The sequence below is a fragment of the Mycteria americana genome, chromosome 3 (genome assembly GCF_035582795.1).
Source record: "Mycteria americana isolate JAX WOST 10 ecotype Jacksonville Zoo and Gardens chromosome 3, USCA_MyAme_1.0, whole genome shotgun sequence".
NCBI classification, from domain to species: domain Eukaryota; kingdom Metazoa; phylum Chordata; class Aves; order Ciconiiformes; family Ciconiidae; genus Mycteria; species Mycteria americana.
The window spans coordinates 129436062-129458665 of NC_134367.1; positions in this window are offsets into that span (position 1 = coordinate 129436062).

Consider the following 22604-nt stretch of genomic DNA (forward strand, 5'->3'; position numbering starts at 1 on the left):
CACACAACCTCACAATCAAAGAGGATAAGAGCACAGTTCCCAGATGCCAATGATTTGATCCTATCTTATTTGGCTGTTTACATTTAAATAATGTGGCCGTATAAATTTAAATAATAAGAACCACCAACAGATGGAATGTAGAGAAAAAAATGTGCCTTCTATGAGACCCTGAACATATACTACACGGTGCTTTACAATTTATTTGAGCAGAGCTCATATTAAAAAAAAAAAAAAAAAAAAAAAAAAAGACTCATTTCTTCTGCCATTATGGAAATAAAAGGACTAGTGCTTTAGTTCGTTGCTAGCACTGCCAAAGAAACATGCAGTTCTCTAACCTCCAGTACAATGTACCCATAAGGTACCAAGCATCAAAGCATATTAAAAGATATTAACTGCATATTTGCTTATGAACAAGATAAAAAGCTGTAGGGCCTCCAGGTTCTCAAGCTGTGAGTGGAACAGCTTTGCAATTTGCCTGCAAAACTGCATTTTGATCTTAATGAATATAAAATGGCTGCCATTAAAAGTAAAACAGATTATTTCAGGTCTTTTAGGGCCCATAGCTCTTTGACGGTCTTGGAGGGGCACTATGATCTTTCATTAAAATCTCACAGCAGGACTCCCTCACCAGCAAATCAAGCCTTGCAGTCGAGGAGATTGGCTACATTTAAAAGTAATTTTCAGAAATCTACACAGATTTTCAATTTGGTAATGAAAGCCATAAGAGAATGCAGGCAGCATTTTGTTGAATATTGTTACTAATCCAGTGCTCACATTCGTTAGAAATTAAACTGCCCCGTAACTATCACGCTGATGGCAGCCTGCCATTTCGGCTCAGTTGTAATCTCCGTTTGTTAATGAGTAGCATGTGCTAATTGTTGTCAGCATCCCTGCCATACATCCCTTCCATAACAACATATTTTACCTGCTGAAAGGTGTTACCTCTTGCACTGTCAGCATCCCGTTTAAGAGAAGAAATCTCAGAATAGGAGAAAAAAAAGGTTCAGTTTCATTTGGAATAGCATGAAGTTAAAAGTATACATTTTCATATTGATATCCAGACCCTCCTAGCGCCTCATTCTGCGTACACTACTTCTAACATTAATGCATTAAGGTAAGACAAAGACGCTGTACGCTGTAATGGCACAGGGAACAACAAAGGTAAATTCTCTATATTGTAACGTAAAGTAAGGGATGCAGATCCCAGTAAAATGAAGTTGAAAGGTTTGGAAAGTTAGAGTGATCGTATCTCATTATTGCAAACAATGTAAGGGGGGGATTAAAACAAAACCTGACCTGGAGCTACGATGAAGCTGGATTGGGACAAGAAAGATTGACTCTGAGTAAGTTAGTCAGAGCTGATGACTGTGCTGCCCTCAGGTGGAAGGTCTTGTCGGGAGGGGGAGGCCTCCACTTACAATGTAAACCCAGAAAAAAATAAAAATAGTAATAATAAAAAAAAAACCCTCAGCCTTAGTGGATGCAACAAACCTAGATATTCAGAAGTGTGAGCAAGAAGAGTTATAATACATGAATTCTCAAATAAACCAAATGTGAATTGAATTATGGCAGAAGAGAACAATTTTCATCTACTGAATTGTAAATTGGGTTTGTTTCCAGTTCATATTTGAAATGCAAGGTTGATGCTTGGCTTTTCATTTTATTTTTTAGCTGGGGGGATTCTAACAGAAAATACTGACTTGAAATAACTAAAATCTTATTGAAGAGCTCTAACACACACACACCGCGTGACTGACACACATTCTCTGAAGCATGTTTAGTATCACTGCATCAAGTAGATTAGTTGTTCAACTGCCATAAGCGACAATATCATATATTGCTACATGTTTAAAATTATTCAAATCAGTTTTGTACACATACATAGGGTCTTTTAAAACAAACAATTTTTTTCAACACGCAGGAGCAATCTGAAAGCAGCGATATTATAGGATATTCTGACTAACAGGAAACAGTCTTGTGAACTTATTTTGTGTGCTCATTCATGAATGGAGCGCAAGGACTTTCCTTGAGGTTTTAAGGGGTGCACAAAGTACCCACAACATCTCTACAATAACAAGATACTTCTTCACTCCAGGGTAGCCAGCTAATCGGGGTTACAACGTCCCTCAGATTGCTCTAAATGGAGTCCAAAGCAGAAAATCAGCAACTTCAGTTTCAGAACACGCATGAATGATTAACCGCCACATCCAAGTGACTGGAAAGACGAAATATGAGGGATCAGTCCAATCTGCTGGAATCTGAAATGATAATTTTTTGCCAACTTCTTGCTTTTTTTTTGGCCAGAAGCAGTTAGCTGGAACACCTTTACATGTAATTTTAGAGGTTTCTCACCAGTTTTGGTTTTTACCATTTTAATTTTGAGAACAGTTAAACTTTTCCAAAGCAAAAGACAGCAACAAAAATGCGCCACAGTTTGATTTCAGGGTTTGATCTCCTGTTTGTTCACTTAGCTGAACATTACATTTTCTAATTCCTCCTGCCACATACCACCATACTCCCTGTGACAGCAGTATCCTCATTATATGTGATGTTTCACTATTGTCTATGCTGTGGGCCGAGGGATGCGACATTACCAACTCTGCCTAATATATATCAGCACATAGAGCAACATACAGTCTCCTTTTTCTTCTGTAACCAATGCAGAAGCAGCAGGTGAATTTACAGAGCACCAGTTTTTCAAAGCTGGGACGGAGGGCTTCTCTAGCGATGCTTTGCTGAACTCAGCAGAAACACCCACTAGCTTTGGTCCCATGCCATCTGGGCTACTCAGATGGGCAAGCTCAGCCTAGGTTATACCTAACCGCTGATGTGCTTGGGCTCACACCAAGGGATGGTGAAAACCTTGCCTTTCCCCCTTGACGTACTCTGCAGTTCAACTGTAAACCCACACTTGCTTAGGGACTGGTGTCCAAACCGTTCAGGATCCAGAGAAGATTGTGTTTGAGTGCAGGCAGTGCTCTCATCCATCTCAGAAGTATATTTATAAGGTCGCACTGCAGCAGGTGCCTTTCCACTAACTAGCTTTAAACTGGTGGCAGTGTAACTGTGGCAGTGCTGAGCTGTACATGGTTCCAAAAGTACAGCCAAGAAGCAGAATAAATATTGACGCGGTACCCTGTGACGAGGTATCTGCAAGGCTATCTCTGTACACTGGAGTTCGAAGCAAGTCCAGGGCAGGCACAGAGATTTCAGTCACATCTTTACCTGCAGTGCAGATGCATCCCAAAAATACTTCTGCTAAATCATACCCTGCAAAGGTGCTTTCAGTGCAAGCTAAAAACTGCCACACTGAGACTTGGTACAGTGTTGCTACTGCACTATAAATTCACACCTTAGCTTGATGCATGCAAATATTCCTCTGAATGGGGATGAGAGAAAGGGAACCGCTCTGCGAGGCGACAGTCCTGCAGGTTCCTGAGCATGTGGATAAATTTAAGCTGGTTTTCAAACATAGAGTTCAAGACCAATATGTTTGGGAACTTTACACAGTTGGTTCTGGTATTGCCCATTATTAGTCTTAAAAAGAGAGTTTCCAATGAAGCTATTGATGAGAACAAAGGAACAGTCACATGAATAAATTTTTATAAGGTTAGCTTTTAAATTAAATGTTTTTTTTTAAATAACTCGGCAATTTCTATAATTAGCAAATAATTTTTTTTCTCCTTACAATGTTACTTTTTTGAAAGCAAATGGACCTAACTACATCTTTGTAATCTTTGTTGTCTTGCATAAAAAACATATACTAACTACTATCCATCACGGTCAGTGATCCATGTTGGGAGACCTAGGAGAAGTGACACACCTTATACCTTTTTATATAAAGGCAAGTAAAAAGGAAATTATTTTTTTGCATGTATGTGTCACATTCTGAAATAATTTCGCTATCCAAAAAAATATTAAAAATCATGTTTATCTTACCATTATAAAGGAAAGGCATTCATGAGATCAATTTTCTAGTGTAACTTCCTAAGGACAAAACCTGTTACTTTAAAGATGGCCTACGTTTTAAAGATGTGACAAAAAAAGACTGAGTAGTTTGGGGTTTTTCTATTCTGTATCTTTCTCTAATCCCTCTTGCAGCTTTCCATTCACACATTTTGCATCCAGATGTTACTGCTAGTTGTGGAACTTGGTGAATTAGCTCAGGACTTTGAATGCCGTTTCACATTCCTGAGGAAACAGGCCCTCCTGAAGAATTAGCTGTCCTAAGTATAGTAGCTGGCAAACAGGGAGGAGGAGAAAACAGGAGCAGGGTCAAAAGGAATGAGAAGAGGAGTGGAAAGTCACATAAACTTATAAATAAAAGTCTCACGTGGAGAGAATTTGAACAAAACAGTAGGAGAACAGAGCTAATAAAGCTGGGGGCAACACAGCATAATCAAACTCACATTTTCTAACCATCAGATTTTGATTCCCTCTTCTTTTCCACACCCTTCATGCAATGCTCTCAATTGAGGTTTTCTAAACAGTCCTGTCCAGAAGGAAAACAGCACAAATTAAAAAATGAGCCAAGTGTCACAGATGTTTCAGGGGCACGCAGCACCTTTCCAACCTATATGTGCTGCCTATACAATTGCCTATGCAATCTCTTTGCATACGGAGGGGGGTAACCTAACATTATCACTTAGTGCTTGATCTGGCCTGCAAGTTTTTATTTTAGCATGGGCCCAATGAAGTTATGAAAACTCCAACATGACCAAATAAAACACTTTGGATTCAAGAGTTCACTTGGATTCACTCTGGATTCATGAGTTCAGATCTTCCTTGGTGAAAGTTTCCTAGACAAGCTCCAGCCAAAGGGGACTACATATAGGATATAAACTTGATCCCGCTGAAGTATGTGGCCAAAATCCGACTTCAATAGGGACAGAATTTTACCTTACAACTTGCCAAAAGAGAGACGGGGAAACTGTAATATCAAACACCGCTGAGACAGAAAATGTCTTGGAGCTGAAAAAGGCTACAAAATAAGCAATTTCTTCTTATCTCACCAAAAATGGCCCAAATCTGCCCTATATTCTTTAGTCTATGGCTAAAACAGCACAGAAAGTTCTACATTCACCATCTGATACGTCTTGATACATAATGGTGGATGTTTAAACAGAAACTGAAGATCTGTATTTAAATCTGTTCGACCAGTAAAATATATTAAATAATTTCTTTCTGTTTACTCTCCTGCCCTGAGTAGACCTCAAAATCAGCCAAGCCCATAGCTTCCAGAACAAGTCCAAGGTCCACAGTCTGTAACAGTGCTTACTACCATTCCAAAACACAATGAATCTTTTTGGATGTGTTTCAAAATTGCTTTTTCTTCCTGCTACACCGTCGTCTGCAGACAGTCTAGCTTTTTTCCAACCTTATCTATTATTCACAAAAAGAATTATTTTTATAGAAGCTAATGCTTCTTTTCCCCAACTTTTTATGATCAAGGTGACTTATAAACAGCTGCAATAAAAATGGTTGGGGTTTTTTTTTTCCCGTACAAGAGCATTCTCAATAATGTTTCAGAGAGAGCAGAGAGGCTAAAAGATACGTGACATTCATAGATTTCACCCCTGAAGCCACAAAAACCACACTAGCAATTTCTTCATTTGACCAAAATGAATGGTCATCACAAAAACAAATGTAAGTTTGGTATCACTGATTTGGCTGAGACAGCTTAGGGGCTTGAACTTAATAGACTTCCTCTGACAGATTAGGATCTTCTGGTATGTCTGCATCATCCTGTCACAGCAGATAGCCAAGTCCAAACCACAGGCATGGGACTGCCCTTGATCCATAACCTTAGAATACAAAATTAGTGGCTAAAGAATGTAATAAGACTCCCAAGGAAATACCTTTGAAGACAGTATTCATTTTACTTGGTGGTCTTTTATAGAGGGGGGGAAAAAAGAAGACAATTAAGCATTAAGAACTGATTGATGCTTAAACAAAATGCCTAACAGTAAAAGCACATTTCTATATTCCAAAGGACCAGGCAAAGCCATCCCTAAGAAGGGATTAACTACTATCAGATGATATTACTACTGGATTAATGGTGTTTCGCATTCACTATATTTATATAAAAAAAAAAAGGATCTCTTTTAAGGAGGATATAAGTGATTTGTATAAAACCTAAAAGCCAAAAAAATAGATTTTATTTTTACAGCAATGTGATGGATAGTATTCTCTTCATTTATACATCCTTAATTGCAGTAATTTTTCCCCCTTTGTCTGGAACGAGGCCTTGCATTTCAAGTCAATTGTTTTGAGAGTACCACAGCCCATGAAAATAGTAAAGCAATGTATGACTCCAGAACTGATGCTTTATATTCCAGTGGATATTTTAAGCTGTTCTTATTTTAGAGAATTGTTTTTGTAATAGATATACTAAAGGTGATCATTTTACTTTATTGCTAGTCATTGCTGACTGAAATATTTTGCCAGATGAAAGTAATTACTATGAGTATATTACTTTTCTAACCTGTTCAGTGTATTGTATCTCAGATATTCATAGTATGAAATTCTGGATCCTCATTTGCAAAAAAAAGTCACATTGTTCCGTGCTCTGGCCTTAATTATGTGAAGCCAATATAGCTGTTATCCAGTTTCCTTCCCCCACCTGTATATCTTATATCTACAAAAGGCTACAGGAAAACTCCAATCTTAATGTAGAATCGTGCAGATGACAAAGCCAAACAACATACTCAAATGTTTGTGTTACAAACGAGAAAAAAGAATCTGCTTCGACCAGAACCGAATTGCTCAGGTGAATTTTTTAAAAGGATGCAAGGAACAACCATATTCTTATTCCACATTAGTCACTACTAGCCAAAATTATACATTAGAGAAAATAATTTGTTGAGACATCCTCAGGATTATATCCCCTGGAGATGGAAAACAGGCCTGTGTTTCTCTCACAAAGTCACGTCTGCTTGGAGTAGACTTTTTTCAATTCAAACCATAGTAATATATGTGCAATAAACTCACTGTTATAAATATTTACCATAATATCCATCTTCTTGGTTCTCCTGCTACCCAAACCAGCAGCCATGCTACCATAAATCAGGGAAAGTATTCTGTAGGAGCTGCAAGCAGCTCTCATTGTATTTCTGGAAACAGCCATCCAAGAGGAGGCAAATGACACAAGAGGGACAGTAGAAATTGTGGCAGACTCCACATTTCAAGCTGCTACACTACTTCTACTCCACTTATGAAGTAAATGTGGCATTCTGGGTTAAAGATGACCAGTGGATGCAGAGATATTGGTGGAATAGCTAGCGATGTATCTGGCCCACTGAAAGGCTTTTGGTTTTATCTTGCTGAAAGCATTCCAGTGTCTGGGAGAAACTCACTACACCTAAGCAGTGTGAGATGAACCACCTCCACTACCAAACTCATTGAAAAAAATCATTCTTTCAAACACACACAGAGCTTTTTTTCTTTTTCTTTTTTTTTTTTCTTGCCATGAATTACCAGTATTGACAAGTAGCACTTTTTTCTGAGCAGTGAAGTTGTTAAGCTGTGTAAAGGACAACATTTTCCTGCAAAAATTGCAAATGTCCATTTCAAAACTTGCCATCTTTCCAAAAGAGAGACTGACACAATTGCTACCATCATGATCTGTGACATCTCCTTCAGAAAGTGGCACAGCAGCCCCATTCATTGACACTGGATGAGGGTAAGAGGTAACTTCCCAACTGCTCTATAACCTACCAACCATTGTGAGCCCAAGTCAAGTGCTTCATGGTGGCTGCATAAATTTCAACCACATTCAGTAACGCTCTACGTAAGGAACATAACAGTGTCGGAATAAAGAAAGGAAGCAGACAACAGACAGTTTAAAACTCAGATGAGGCATTTCTGCACACATAGCTTGCTTTTGCTTGAGCTGATACCTCTGTTTCTTTGCCTTGGGGGGGGGGGGGGGGGGGGGGCGGGGAGATCTTATCTTGGTTATGTGGAATGCTGTGAACTAGAAATGTGGCTCAGAGGAACTAATCACAACTACCAAAAAGCAAAACCTCAGTCTTTCTTGTTGTATTCTGCACTAGGCTCCATTCGTACACAACAGGGCTAGAAACGGAGTAGTGGAGGATGTATTTACCCACTTTACTGTGGTATTCCACAGCAGCATTTCTGTAGTCATTCAGTCTCCAAATACGTATCTGTCTGTCTACTGTAAATGTTTTAATCTCAATCCTTAGCAGGTAAGACTTTAAAGAAGCTTTTCATCTGAAATATTTCCATCAGCATTATTTGTTATTAAAGAAAAAAAAGTAAGCTAAAATAAGATTTCTTACGAAAGGTAATTAAGCAGTATAATATAGTAATAAGTGGAATGAACAATAAGGAGGTGTACTAAAATATATGCCTTGTGCAGTAGAGGACTGGTGTTTCAGGAGATTAACAATTATGATCACCAGTCCTCTTCTGTTTCGGTAATACTCCACACAATCTTTTTTAAATTACTTTATTAACCTTTCCTCCTAGCACAGAAGTGCCCGATTATAGATAATATTTCAAAATCATCTGAGGTGTAAGTGTGTTTGATTTGCTCAGTAATTATTTGTCTACTTTATTACATTGACCAAGCACACAAGCTCCTTGACCAGTTTTATTTCAAGTCCAGTTAAGAACAGGGTCGTATAATTTTGTGTGATCACTCCCTTTGGGCCCCAGAGTACCTGAAATTTCATACGGGAGCTGGTAACTTGGACATGAATATCTCACACTTTAAACATGCAGAAATCAGCCGGTGTGCTGTCATTTAAGGTTAAGGGGCCTGCTCATAAAGGAAAGGTTTAGTGCACATGTGAAGGAAGTTTGTTTATTCACTGCATTGCAAACCAAAGACATTTAAGCACAGGCATGCAAATTTGCCTTTCTAAACCTAAAAGCGTGTAAAAACCCTATATATTTGTCAATGCATGCTCTTTCATGATAATTTATTCCCAACATTTCACACGACACATTATTTCAATTTGGATCTGAAGTATTAGCCCATTACCAGCTCCACTACTATCTGCAGCTTCATGCTAAACATATGGTGATCACAGAAAAATACGCATTTCTTAAAACACAGGCCTGGAGAAAACAAGCAAGTATGAAAATAAAAAATGCAATGAAAAAGTTTTCCTGTTCTAACTTTGCAGCTTTGTAGGAAACGAAAATAATATTTACATTTTTTTAAAGACAAAAATGCAATGAGATGAAACGCGGTACACAGTTTATTCCTGAGGGCCACCGCTAGGATAAAAGCATAAAGCCTGGGGACTTTGTTTACTGTCCACAATCAACAAATCCCAAAATCTCCATATGCAGCAGGTTTCTAAAGCTCTGTTAGTAATACTGTATATTGCTGGTCAACTCAGTCACCCATAGAATTACGGTGTAGGGTATGGATGCCAGTATTTTAGACCCAAACCGAGCATAAAAAACACAAAGTAAAATTCAGTGTCAGCACAAAGTTGACAGCGAATGATTATAACAGCTTCGAAGCTTGAAAAAGAGTGTAAATAACTAGGATCCCCCGCGGGCTCACTCAGCCTGCATACATAACAACTGTGATGGACAGCCACTATGGTAAAGTATAAAAAAAAGTCACTCTGCAAAGATGCAAAAATTTCTCCTGCAACGAGTCTTAACTGTCACCTTTCTGACTAAATCAGCTACTTTTATAGAGAAAAAGTATCTATATTGTAAGGTGCACATTTTCGGTACAGGCTGCTACTTTAACAGGTAAACCATTAATATATTTCTCAGTGCTAATAAGCCCCAAGAATTTTTATTTCTGTAAAACAAATGATTCAAAGCTACACGTTACCAAGTCCTTTCTCTCAACTATCACCCAATTAACTACAGTAAAGAGACAACACAGAGCAAAAGAATTTCAAACAAGTCATGTATATGAACATAAGAATGAAAACAGCCTTATCTACCAACACATAAATATTAGTACGCTTTCTCCTTGGGACTTTTTTTGCTCCTACATATGTACATATACAAGCACAATATGCCCATGTAGTAATGGCTTTAAAGTGCTGGCAAATTGCAAGTGGGTAGACGCACTGGGTCCTCAGACTCTGTCAGACCTGTGACAGCACTGTGATTATGTGGGCCCTTCCTAGCTCCTGGCTGGGAGCTGGGAGCGAGGGAAATAGGAATTAACAGCAAACACTAGCATATGCCGACAAACTACTGCATTTTTAAAAATCAATTAGCAAGCAAACTATTTAATTAACTCTCTTTTTTTCCGTTAGTTATTCTATGTAAGCTTTTGATTTTGCATTTTAAAAAAGGCAGGTATTAAAACTTTCCTCTTTACCCATCTTGGTTGTATTTGTCTGAACTAAGTGGATGCCTTGAAATACCAGCCTTTGGTCATTGGACTATTTGCTCTGAGAGCTTGGTTTTAATTTAAGCTAAACAGGAGCTCATAAATATGACATAGCAGAGATATTTGTGATGATCAGGCAGTATCTACTGAGAAAAACAAGTTCATCTAGCAAAAAGAAAAGAAAAATTCTCTCATGAGATAGTAAAAAACCATGATGAAGTTCATGGTGAGTTATGGAAAAACAGAACTTCTCATCTTGCAAGATACTAAATGCTTTCTTCCTTCATTGAACATAAAGAGAATCAAGTGTTCGACACTTCGTAGGTTGTGCTCATCAATTTGGTGAATCAGACACATAAATTATGGTTTTATAATTTTATAAAGTGAAAAAGTCACTATTAGGTCTCTGAAGATCCTGAACATTTTCAAGGATTAGCCTCAGCAAAGGGCTTACTTTCACCCATAGCTATACAATCCTTCTGTTTTGCTGGTGCTTTTTGATCTTTCTATTGCTGTTTATTCAGAAGCTTGCAATTTCTGCCCTCACTTGAAAGAACAGTGATATCCAAAGGCCATTTCTGAAAGCCAGCACAGCTGCAAGTATTTGTTTAGGCCACTTTGTTTTCTTTGTGCTATAAAAATGTGTCACATACTCAAGATGTTCCCTCAAAAAAATTAATTAGAGTATATGAATGGTGGGATAGGCTAACCTTGTACAAACTTTTGCAGTGTTATGCTATTCCAGGAAACACAACTCCTTACATGACAGCTGACTTGGCTGAAACAGCAAATAAAGGTGGGCACTCAGCGCTCTGTTTGTGGGCTGTTGAGTATACATTTCCTTTCAACTGACTGACAAGAGAGTAGCTCAGTAGATAGCCATAAGTAGTTCTCTGCACCTGAGCTTACCTGCATAAAAGTGGCAAAATAATTACTAGCCTATTAAGTATAGCTTTTAAGTTCCTTTAGAAAGAAACTGGTTTTACAAGATTAAAGATATGGAAATTTTGCCCAATTTCACAATTTACATCTGACCTGGTAGAGTTGCTGTTCCAACCAAAAGAAGCTCATCATTCCTTTTAATATTTCATCTTGACACCACGATGCTAGCCTTAAGAAAGTGGGACAATAACGGAAATGCATTTGCTTTGAAACCAGTCTTACTAAATCTACTGACTACAGGTGAGTTATTCCTGACTTGGGCCAGAAGCCTTTGCAAAAATCTTAGAAAGAATAACAGGATACAGCAGCAGCAAAATTAAACAGTTGTATTCATAGCAAAATAACAACTCTCGAAAGTGAAATTCAAAGCTGTCTTGTAATGTTTCGTCCTAGGAGTGACCAACAGAGCAGCAAGCAAAGCAGTACTTGTTAGCCATGCTAAGTGAAGCCAGATTTGTAATCTCACAGAAGTAAAAGGCAGAACAGTAGATATAGGAGATATTATTCCATACCAGAATTAGCATAACCCAGCACATCAGAATATTAAAATTTAACAAGGATTTCAAATCATCCTTGAATCATCAGCAGAGAGTCATGTCACAGGTTTTTTTATGGGTTCAGCAGGATAGGTGTAATTGTATCAATATTTTAATGCTTGATGCATATTGTCTGTGATAAATTGCTTGCATAAATAAAAAGCACCAATATTCAATTGCCAATGAAATAATCACACATTCTAGATCTTTATTATATCATGCATTATTTAATTACAATAATCAGAATCCTTTTGAAGGTAAAACAAGATTAAAAAGGTTTTGTTTTATTGGATCTATATATTTGATTTACACTTTATATGTTAGCTTTGCATTAAGAATTTATAAGGCATCAATTCAAATGGTGATATTACAAGAGTTTATTCCGTTTGTAATTAGCACAGTACTCTTAAAGTACTCTGGCTACGAGAGATAATATTTCAGTATTTTAATGAGCTTTTTAAGTATAATTGATGTAACAATCGTTGAATTACACATTTCTACCTGAAGAATAATGAAGGAAACATTTTAATGAGAAATTTAATCATTATTAGCAAATGATCTACTAAACTGCCATTTACTGACATTTAAAAGCTTAATAGCAGAAAACTGTATTTTTGTACATCTGCATCACTACAGATGATTATTGTCTCAGTTGCTCAGGTTTTCTGGTATAACTTTCTCTGTTAGGTTTTTGTTGTTAAATGTAAGAAAAGCTTTCTTTAACTCACAATTGTCAGCTTCCTCTGGAAACTATGGCGCTTGACATGTATACAGATAATTTAAATAAATTAGCCCCTTTTCAGCCTTCAGCATTTTTTCAGTATAAAAGGTCTCATTCTTGGGAGTATTCACGCTTGCATCAGCTTGATTTTGATGAATGCCCTGTAACCTCCCTGATAGCACCTTAGACATGGCGACCCTACCACGGTGTTGACAGCAATGTGTGAAGCTACCACATTTTCTTTATTTAAAAAAAAAAAAAAAAGAAAGGAAAAAAAAAAAAGAAAACCCCCAAAAACAAAAACCAAGAAACCCACCCCCAAAACCTCCCCAAACCACCCTTGAATTTTGGGACAGTCTTTGCACGTGTGCCATGAGAAACACAGTACACCACCTACCTCATCTCCTTGCTCACTTCTCAGGCACTCACCCACTCAAAGTAGTGTTTTTCACATAGTTAACATCCTCTTTTCCACAGAATCCGCCCCATGTCACCATCTACCTGTTACCCCAATGCACACAGAAGACCTCTCCTTTCCAGTGCATTAACTGTCTCAGCTCAACTTGACACACTGCAGAACAGCAACATCTCATACTTAGAACACTCCTCCCAACCTCGCAAAAGCTCGTACTTCGGCTCATGATGTGCTCCTGTGAAAGGTGCTCTCCGGGACAGAAAACTGCTCCATGCACTGAAACAGTCTTACGGAGTAGATGGTAGAGGTGGACAGCAACAACGTACACGCAGCCCCCATAGAGGAAGCCATCTGGACATCACAGATGTGATGTGAAACAGCAGCTACTGAGGAAACAAACGTTTATCAGTCTCTAGGCCCACCTGATGTAGGATGAATGGAGATCCATAAACAGATAAGGCACATTCTGCTCTATAACAGTACAACGCCATGGTATGACACAACAGAAAGTCACATTTTTCTGAACTTGTTAGTTCCTTATTTAACCTAGCATGATTCATATAGTGTGTGCAATCAGGCAACTCTTTGCAGTTTGAGCAGGGGGAGGAGGATTTTACTAAATTTAGAAACAATCTGGAAAAAATAGAAAAGGGTAACAAATCACAGTGATATACAGACATAAACCAAGCAGTATACACAACACATGATCTTAGAGATACTAGTCAGCTTGCACAGAGCTAAGTAGGGGTGGACTTGTTCTGCATTTAGGTTAAGATGTTTCTAAACCCAAAGCAACAGGAAGTTCCTTGCTTTTAAATAGATAGCGTTACTATTCTTGAGCAATACTGATCCATCATTGCAGTGTGGTACTAGACAGCACTGGTCCACCATAGAGAGGGTCAATTTAAGGGGGAGAGGGGGAGATAACATTGAGGTTCCACTCTGTTCTTTTTAAGTGGTGACTCATCTCTGAATAAAAATTGGGAAAGCAATACACATAAAAATAAATCAGTAAAGCATTATTAGTATGAGGTTTCTCTCTCATGACTGCAGTTTCTACAGCCATCCACTAGGAAAAATTTCCCTTTGGTCCGTGTGGGTCCTAAAAATTCCCTCTTTCCCAACCTTTACAGGGCGAAGAGTCTAGAAAAGGGGCAAAAGAGAAGCTGGATATAAAGATGACATTTCTCTTGCTAATAATGTTCTTTGCTAGCAGAGATAGAGAGGTTTGAGAAAATCTAAAGTCTAATCCAAACAAACAACCCCCTTCCCCTCCCCCCCCCCCCCAAAAAAAAAACCCAACCCCAAAACCCCCTCAACCATGAAGCTAGAACAAGATGAAATTAGTCTCCTCACCAGGAAGATCTCCTCTACAGACAGACAATTAGTTCCTATTCATAACACCACCTAAGGTAATTCAGACCCATCAAGCTACTTATCTCTGATACCTGGACTGCCTCATTATCACATTTGAAAAGATTAGAAGAAAACTTCCTTGAATGAGTAGTAATACACTGGGAGTCCTTTTGCTCCTTTAGGATGAGAAGGATTAAAAGGAATGGATGGGAAGATATGAGCTCCCAAAAGGATGCTCTTCACCAGACGTTGCCCGCCTATGTCAGGGCAGCTTTGCTTTCATACACAAAAAAGAAGGACTTGCAGCTCTTCGCCGCAGGTCAGATTCTGCTCCAGATCAAAATCCTCGAAGTTCCAACAAAGCTTTCTGACAAAATTACTCAGCTCTGCTTTTGCTTGCACGTTCCCTCACTGTCCCCAAAAGATGGGAGTCTCACTTGCATAAAATGTCTTTCTTCTCAGAGCTAGAAAAAGGATAGAGGACTCAAGAAAAAATTAAAAGTAATTAATTCCCTGGGAATCCACACTATAGTCTAAGTCATAGATGTTTTAGAGAGGACAGCCCTTTCCTCTTTAATGCCAAAAAATCTGCAAAGGAGACACAGCCATCAACTGATTACCAGCAGTCTTGCAAGGAGCTGCTGGTGACCCTATGGGCTCTGCCTTGTATCTCCAATCTCTGTGCATCAAGTAAAATGAAAACCAGTCTCTGCTCTCCCCTTGCTCGGGAAGAAAGTTTCTGTACACCTTCGCTTGGAGACAAAGCCTTTTAAGATTCCCCAGCATAGCTCTACCTGGGCCTTCTGAGAACTGTAAGCTTTCCAGGACAAAACTAACTCATATTATTATTAAGCAAGGACTGCAGAGACCTTCATACATGGACTTATTGCACAAAAAGCCTTTATAAAAGTAAAACATGTCTAGAAATTATATCCAATATATATATATCTCCAGGCTCATAAATAAGACACATTCTGAAAATCAGGTGCACTGCTTAGCTGTTGCAATGATTTAAGTGAGCTACCAGGGAATATCAGCAAAAGTGACACAGAAACCAGAAGTGGACAAAGGTGGGTAATAAAACCAAGAAAAAACCTTGAGCCAAAAATATATCAAAACTGACTCCACTGATGTGTTTTCATTGCTTAGAGATGTAGTGCCATTCTCATCTGGTTAATTCCAGTTCAGCATTTCTTTGATATACCTTTTATAATTTTCAGTCTAATTATAATGAAAATCATTTTTCAATGTAATTTTGTAATAAAAATGTTTCCTTATTTCTCATTACCTAAGAACATGATCTTGCACAGCTACTGAGCATGCTTACAACGTGTATAGTGCATCTTCTCTTTCTTAGCATTTAATCTCTTCATAGTCTACAGATGTCAAGAGGTTCAGATTAAGCTTGTTAAAGATCTGCTTCACTCTAACTCACTGATGATTATTTATTTAGCAGTTTTATGTAACCCTGTCATTGATAAGCACTCTATTAATTTGCCGAGGGACAAATCAACACTAGTTATTTTTCTACTGGCTATTAGATTCAGTGCTGCTGTTTGTTACAAACCACTTGCCAGTTAATTATAAATTATGGGTCCTCTTTGCCTATATTAATTGATATCTCCTCTGCCTTTGTAATACTAGACAAATAAATTGAAGGCAAGATTTATTAAGCAGCGCATGTCTTCCGTCTCTTGATTAGTATTCTTTACTTTTTTAAACATTTATACTTGTTTGTACAGATTTGATGGCAGAACAGTACATTAGAGAACTGATCCTTGGGGTGTTTTTGGGGAGACAGGAAGACTTATTTAACAGCTTCCCACAAATTAGGTTTAAGTGACACACGAGTTAAGTTAAGCAATTTTTAAATGCTCCTTTTGATTTAATAAAGTCTTAGGTCACAGTATCTTTCTGTATAGATACAGCACACACATATTTTACAGAAATTGTGTATGTACTTATCTGCATTCAGTAAGCACCATGCATATACTGCTGCATTCTGCATGCACAGTGTTCGTATGTCTAAACGTATGTCTACTCGAGTGTGAGAATATATACACACACGCAACGTACAGAAAAAGACACGTGTGGATATGCATACGCACACAGATCTATATATATCCATCTCAAACCTCAGGTAGTAGAGAGGGATTCTCTGTCAGCTATTTTCATGCAGAAAGAAAGGATTTTCTGAATAGAGTCTCATTTTCAAAACCTGAAGATGTAATGACTGGCTTCAGAACAATGGACTGTGGCCATTTTTAATTTGCATGAGTGTGAATTATATAAAAGTAATTGTACGGTCTCCTCCATTTATATATGATCACTAGCTACAGGGAACGCACCCTTTCAGAGAGATGCTCACACTCCACAAAGAAGCAAGAGTCAAAATTCATGCCATGTACTTTTGAAAAGAAACTTAATTCTTTTGCTCCTTTGCCAGTGCCAAGCATAGAAGTACAATGCAAACTTCAGCTCTGGAGTAACTTCCTTGGTTTCAAAGGAATTCCTAACAATTACACCACCACTGAAACTGGCCCACAGGAACAAAACACTACGCCATTTCAGTGAGTTCGAATTTTACAGCATCTTATTTCCACTCTCCAACCTTAAAGTCCACTCTTCTATGTAATAAGGATGTGACACATGCAAGTGTTCATCAGGGTTATAAAAGGTTTTACGCTCCTGCCACTTGACAGGTGTCAGGAACCATCGATCCCAGAGATTACAGTTACATTCCAAACCTAATTATGGACAGTTTTTTAATGCAATTAATAGCTTCATCTGGAGCGCCCTAAGTGTTTTGCTATATACTACGTTAGATAAATTCAAAGAATGCACATTCGTGACCCTGTGGATGAATGCATTGCGGTATTGACTGTTCACAAGCAATATCTCTCTCATTAATTAACTCTTATAATGCACTGATTAGTATGTGTGTATGGGTGTGTATGTTTTCTACCAGGCAGAACATCCGTATCACCCTCTGGAGGCCAGCTCACAAAGAATAGCAGCCATAATACTACTATAGCTCTCCTAATTCATGGTATATTCCACATAGCTGCATAATCACTGCCCTTTTGTAGCCAAAATACCCAGAAATATGTACACGCAACCAACCTGTAGCCCAAGTGCTTTTTCAAGTAAATGTGTGAAAATTACCTGACATGACTTACCCAAAACAAGTAGCAAAATGTAAATTAATTATGGGCATTTTTGCAAGCGTATAGGAAGAACTTGGGGTTTGTATCATGGAAAAAGCAATGATCACCTATCACTAAGATTATCTATTTAAGTTTAAAAGACTCTATTTAATTCCTATTTTCTTGAGCATCTTTGTCTCCAAATATACTTCCAGTGCAGCTCACATTAGAACAGTCAGAGAAACCTTGCTTAAAAAATAAACACTAAATTTACTAATGCTATTTGTCTACTTCACCAAAGCCATTATTCAGATTTCATTCGTTAATAAGTTCTGAAAACCATTTTGAAACCTGTGGACAGACAACACAATGGAAATGGAAATACAATTAGTAGTAGTAGAGTAGTAGTAGTAGTAACGTTTAAAACATAGGTACACCTATATTATACCTTAACAACAAGGCACTTATTTGTAAAAATAACAACTTTATAACTTATTGAATAGGATTATATTGAAGAATTGAGTATGTCAGAACAATGTCAGAGCCACCCAAAACAGCAAAGTCCACACAAAATTTCAAACCAAATACAACTGCAGTGTGATCAGGCTGATGTACAACCGGATTGAGTGAATGAGCCCTCTCTCTCAAACAGGCTGCAACTGGACCCAAAATGGGACAGGGTCGACACAAGACTTCCTCAAGAGCAACGAGTATAGTTGGGGAAAGTAGACAAACTGGGTGTACTAACTGTTCCTTGGGTCTTAAACAGAAGCAGCAGACACCAGAGATGAAAACCGGTTGAGAACAATTGTGTTCAGAGTTTAATTGGATACGGACCAGTTTGGCTATTTTTCAAAGAAAAGGCAGTTGGTACCCGTAGAGTCAGAAAGAGGAAGAGCAATGATAAAGCGTTTATCTCTAGGGGGAAAGAGAGACGCACACTTTATGGTCTGTGCGACACAGAGAGGTTACTGGGGAAGGGGTTGGGGTGAGGGCATAATGTGCTGCAAACGCAGCATCTCCATTACGGTTCTTTGTGTTCGGCTTTGTGCACACGGTCACTGCAGAGCAATGGGCCCTTCTCCACGCTGCGAGCAAGCGAGCGAAACTGCAGTCTACACCCAGATCCTGCAAGTGGCAACTCAGTGCTGCATCAAACATCCACCGTGATGTCAGTGGATCCAAGGTAAGGAATGGGTAAACCATTTCAAATAAAATAGGAAATGACCCGAACTGTTGCTGTAAACCAATTTTTCTCCAGATTCACAGAAGTTTGAACAGCTTTCTTGTTCTATTTTCCATTTTCTTTCAGAAGAAATGTAAAATTGAGGCCTTGACCACTCAAGGTCATTAAAAATCCCATTAACCTTTTCACAAGGTAGGGCTTAAGTAGGGTTAATTAAGCAATATTGCTTCACAAGGGTCTGAAGAAGCATTTTTCTTTCTAGTTTCAATACATATGCCAGTAGGTTTGCATGGCTCCCACAAGTTTTGTTTTAAATTTTGGGTCTTGGCCCCCAAAAAGCAAAACCAAAACAAACCAGCAGAAAACCATGCAAGACCCCAAATTCACCTGGTTGTAATATGCACCCTGAAATGCATGGGTTCCATATGTTCCACTGAAAATGATACCCATGCTCTTTTAAATGTGACTCAGTGACCAATAGAATGGTTTATACACCATACAAAATGTTTTGAAAAAATATTTGTACGCTACAGAAATTCTCTTTATCACTATAATGAATTAAAGAAAATACTGAGTCATTTTCCGCAAACCATAAATAATCATTTACATTTATTCATTGCTGGGTACTGTAAGCATTCTCAGAAAAAGAACTCAAAGCAAAGATAAATCAGTCATAAAAAGTGAGAGAAATATGATAAACTACATATTAGGCCAGAGAAAAATCTGCCATACAGAGCTTGGAAACTGTCACCATACAAGAGGAATCTGTGACTTCCATCTGTAACTGCCTTCAATCATCTTCCTCCATACCCTTCATCAGAACTCCCCATACACATCATTATTCTATAATTACCAACATATATAGATAATAATAACCAGCCAGAATCACATTTGCAAGGTCCTTCTTTTTAAATACAAGGGGAATGTAACTCAGAACTCTGCAAAACTAAACTTTCTTTTTCATAGGAATCCAAAATTGTTTGCAGGCAGAAATTGTAGCAGAGGGATAACACGATCCTCTGTGCTCTCTAGTTCTACTGAATCGCATAATGAAGCTGAGCACTGTTTGGGTATTAACTCTCGTGTTGGTAAATCATGACAAAACTACCTAAAAGCATGCAGAAAAATACACTTTTCAGCCTGTTTTGTTCAAGAACTTAATTATGTAATTAATTAAATCAGACAGTAGCAAATTCAGAACAGATAACATTTTTTTACAGTGAACAAATAGACTACAGGACTTCCTGCCACAAGATATCCCTGCTAACAACTTAGCCAAATTAAAAACATTAGACATTTATGTGGCTAGCAAGCATATATAAGAGCAAAATACACAGATAATGCTAAAATAAAGCCCATTTTATCAGGCACAGATTTATCAGAGAGGTGAAGGGGACAGCACCTCCCACAGCAATAGCAACACTGAGTGGCGTGTGCTCTTACCTCCCATGGAAGGGTTGTTAGAAGTTATGCGTTCAGCACAGGAACCGTTCTTTTCCCTGAAAGACTTTGTATTAAACACAACTAGAGGATGACAACAACCTCTTCCAGCCCAGCTTTGGGTGATGTGAGGAAAGCCTCTCTGTATTTCTTTCTCTCACTAAACCCTTCAAATACCCACCTACCAGGACGATGTTTCATGGCAAACTGAGCTGGTGTTTGCATATGGGACGGTTTGTAAATGCCATGAATGCTTCCTGACAAAGTGAACTGAACATTGCACACCATCTGGTTTGTTTTGTGACTCTGTAAAATGTAGTGATAGTTGTCAAAGGGAATATACAAATTAAAATCTATTTATCTAAATAGTTGAACATGAAATCAAAATATTTCAAGTCTTGACTTTATCCTAGCTTGGATAAAACTACTGGATTTTAATGACAGTCCTTATTCCACACTAGGAATTTCAAAGCTGGACCTATTTCTGAATTTCCTCGTTCATCTACAATTGGAAAAAAAAAAAAAAAAAGTAGTACATAAGAACTATGAAAAAACAACATCCTTAAATTTTCCAGGTTGGCTGGGGAGATATTGGGGGTTCAGGCATTGTACACTTACGCAAATGGTACTTGAAGTCTTACTAACATTCTGAGACAAAACTTCATCCATTGGTTGCAGGAATCCGACTTCTCCTCCTCCAGAATCTTTACAGACATAACTAACTCAACACCTTATAGCAACTGCATGATGTACTGTACACAAAAATATCTCCATGCTATGCAGAGAATTCAGATGGAGAGGTGAGTGATTTGCCCAGAGCCAGAGACAAATGCAGCGTTATATGCAGAATTAGAACGCATATAGTTTTAGCTCTCAAACCTATGTTCATACCACTACATCACACTTCCCTGTAAAATATTACCTGACAGGACCCGTATTTATTGAAAGGGAAGTATATATTTTCTGCTGGAGTGGGAGAAACTTCTCTTTTTTTAGCTGTTAATATTCATTTTATGAGTTCTGTGTCTGAAGATCATTATGAATGTCTTCTTGGGATTTCATTAACACTACAAAAAAAACCCAGAAGACAGTTTTGATGCAAAGCTTACTTTAAGTGGGTAAATTCCCTGTTTTTTCTCTTTTTTTTTAAGCCAGAAAGGGTGGATAAAAGACCTATAAAATAAATGCTGAGTGAATAGGACTCTTGAGCTATAGAACTTGTGCTGTGAAAATTCTACTTTGTCTGGCAAACACTATTAAACAGAAATCTATGAACAGCATTTTTTTTCCATTTCATACAGGGGGAAAAAAAGAAATCAGATCTGACCCAGTGACTTCGATGACAATGGTAAGAGTCCTACTTTGTACAATAAGTTATAAAGACAGAATTTTTACTCTTGGGTGGGCATTTCAACATTCCTAGCAACAGAGCTTCACTACTAGACTTGCTGAGATCACTTACTAGAGCTCTGGTTGTTGGCACCAGTGACTCTGGTATGTCAGAGTAACCCTGAGGAGCCCTCCTGGTTTTTTTTTTCAGATTAGTTTCTACATTACACAATACAATTAAGAAAGTGTTGTCAAAATGCAGATTACTATCATTGTCATCTCTGTTTTTGAATGCTGTCTGGAATTTGAGTTTTAGGTACACAAACTTTGTACTTTTACGATAATTTGGGTCATTTCCAATTGGAATTCAAAACCAGGTGTCAGTGGTGAAGTGCCTCGAGGCTATCAAAATAACTGACTGTGTCACCTTGTCCTCCTAATGATCCTTATATATTTAACACAAACATCATAAAAGTAAGTGCTTATTCAAGCAGGACCACTACATATGTTTACCTGGGCTTGTTTTTCTAACTTGCACTGACTATAAAAAATAACTGGCAAGAGAAAAAAATGTTAACTGCTATAACAGAGCATCAAACTATGGATTTGGAAGTCTGATGCTTGCTGATGTTTCAAATAAACCCCAGAAGCTGTTCTTGTGGGGGGTCATAATGGCACATGCAACCTATTTTGAGACCATTTCTTTTCTTACAGTGCTGTGTGCTTCTCATTATAATGATAATATCCAGCATTTATATGGCTATTTACATCTTTTAAGCGCTGTACCAACAACTAATTAATCCTCACAACACCCTGTAGGGTAGGTAAGTATTATTATCCCCATTTCATAAATGGAGAAATTGAGACAGAGGGGTAAAAGTGACTTGCTGGAAGGCACTCAGCAAGTTATAGGCAAAACTCAAATGAAAACACAGGGGGTTCCTGGCTCCCAGGCCCATGCTCTGTCCGCTCAGCCAGACCTTGTTGCCTCTCACAAGAACTACTGCCTGATTTTAGAGTCACTGTTTACATCCAAGCTTGTCTAAAAAAACCCCCTGTACTATCCAGCATGCAGTGCTTCCATTATTCACTCAAGACATTTCAATCATGACAACGTCAAGCAGTAGAACAGCTTGCCCAGAGAGGTTGTGCAGGCTCCGTCCTTGGAACTTCTCAGGACCCGACATGACAAAA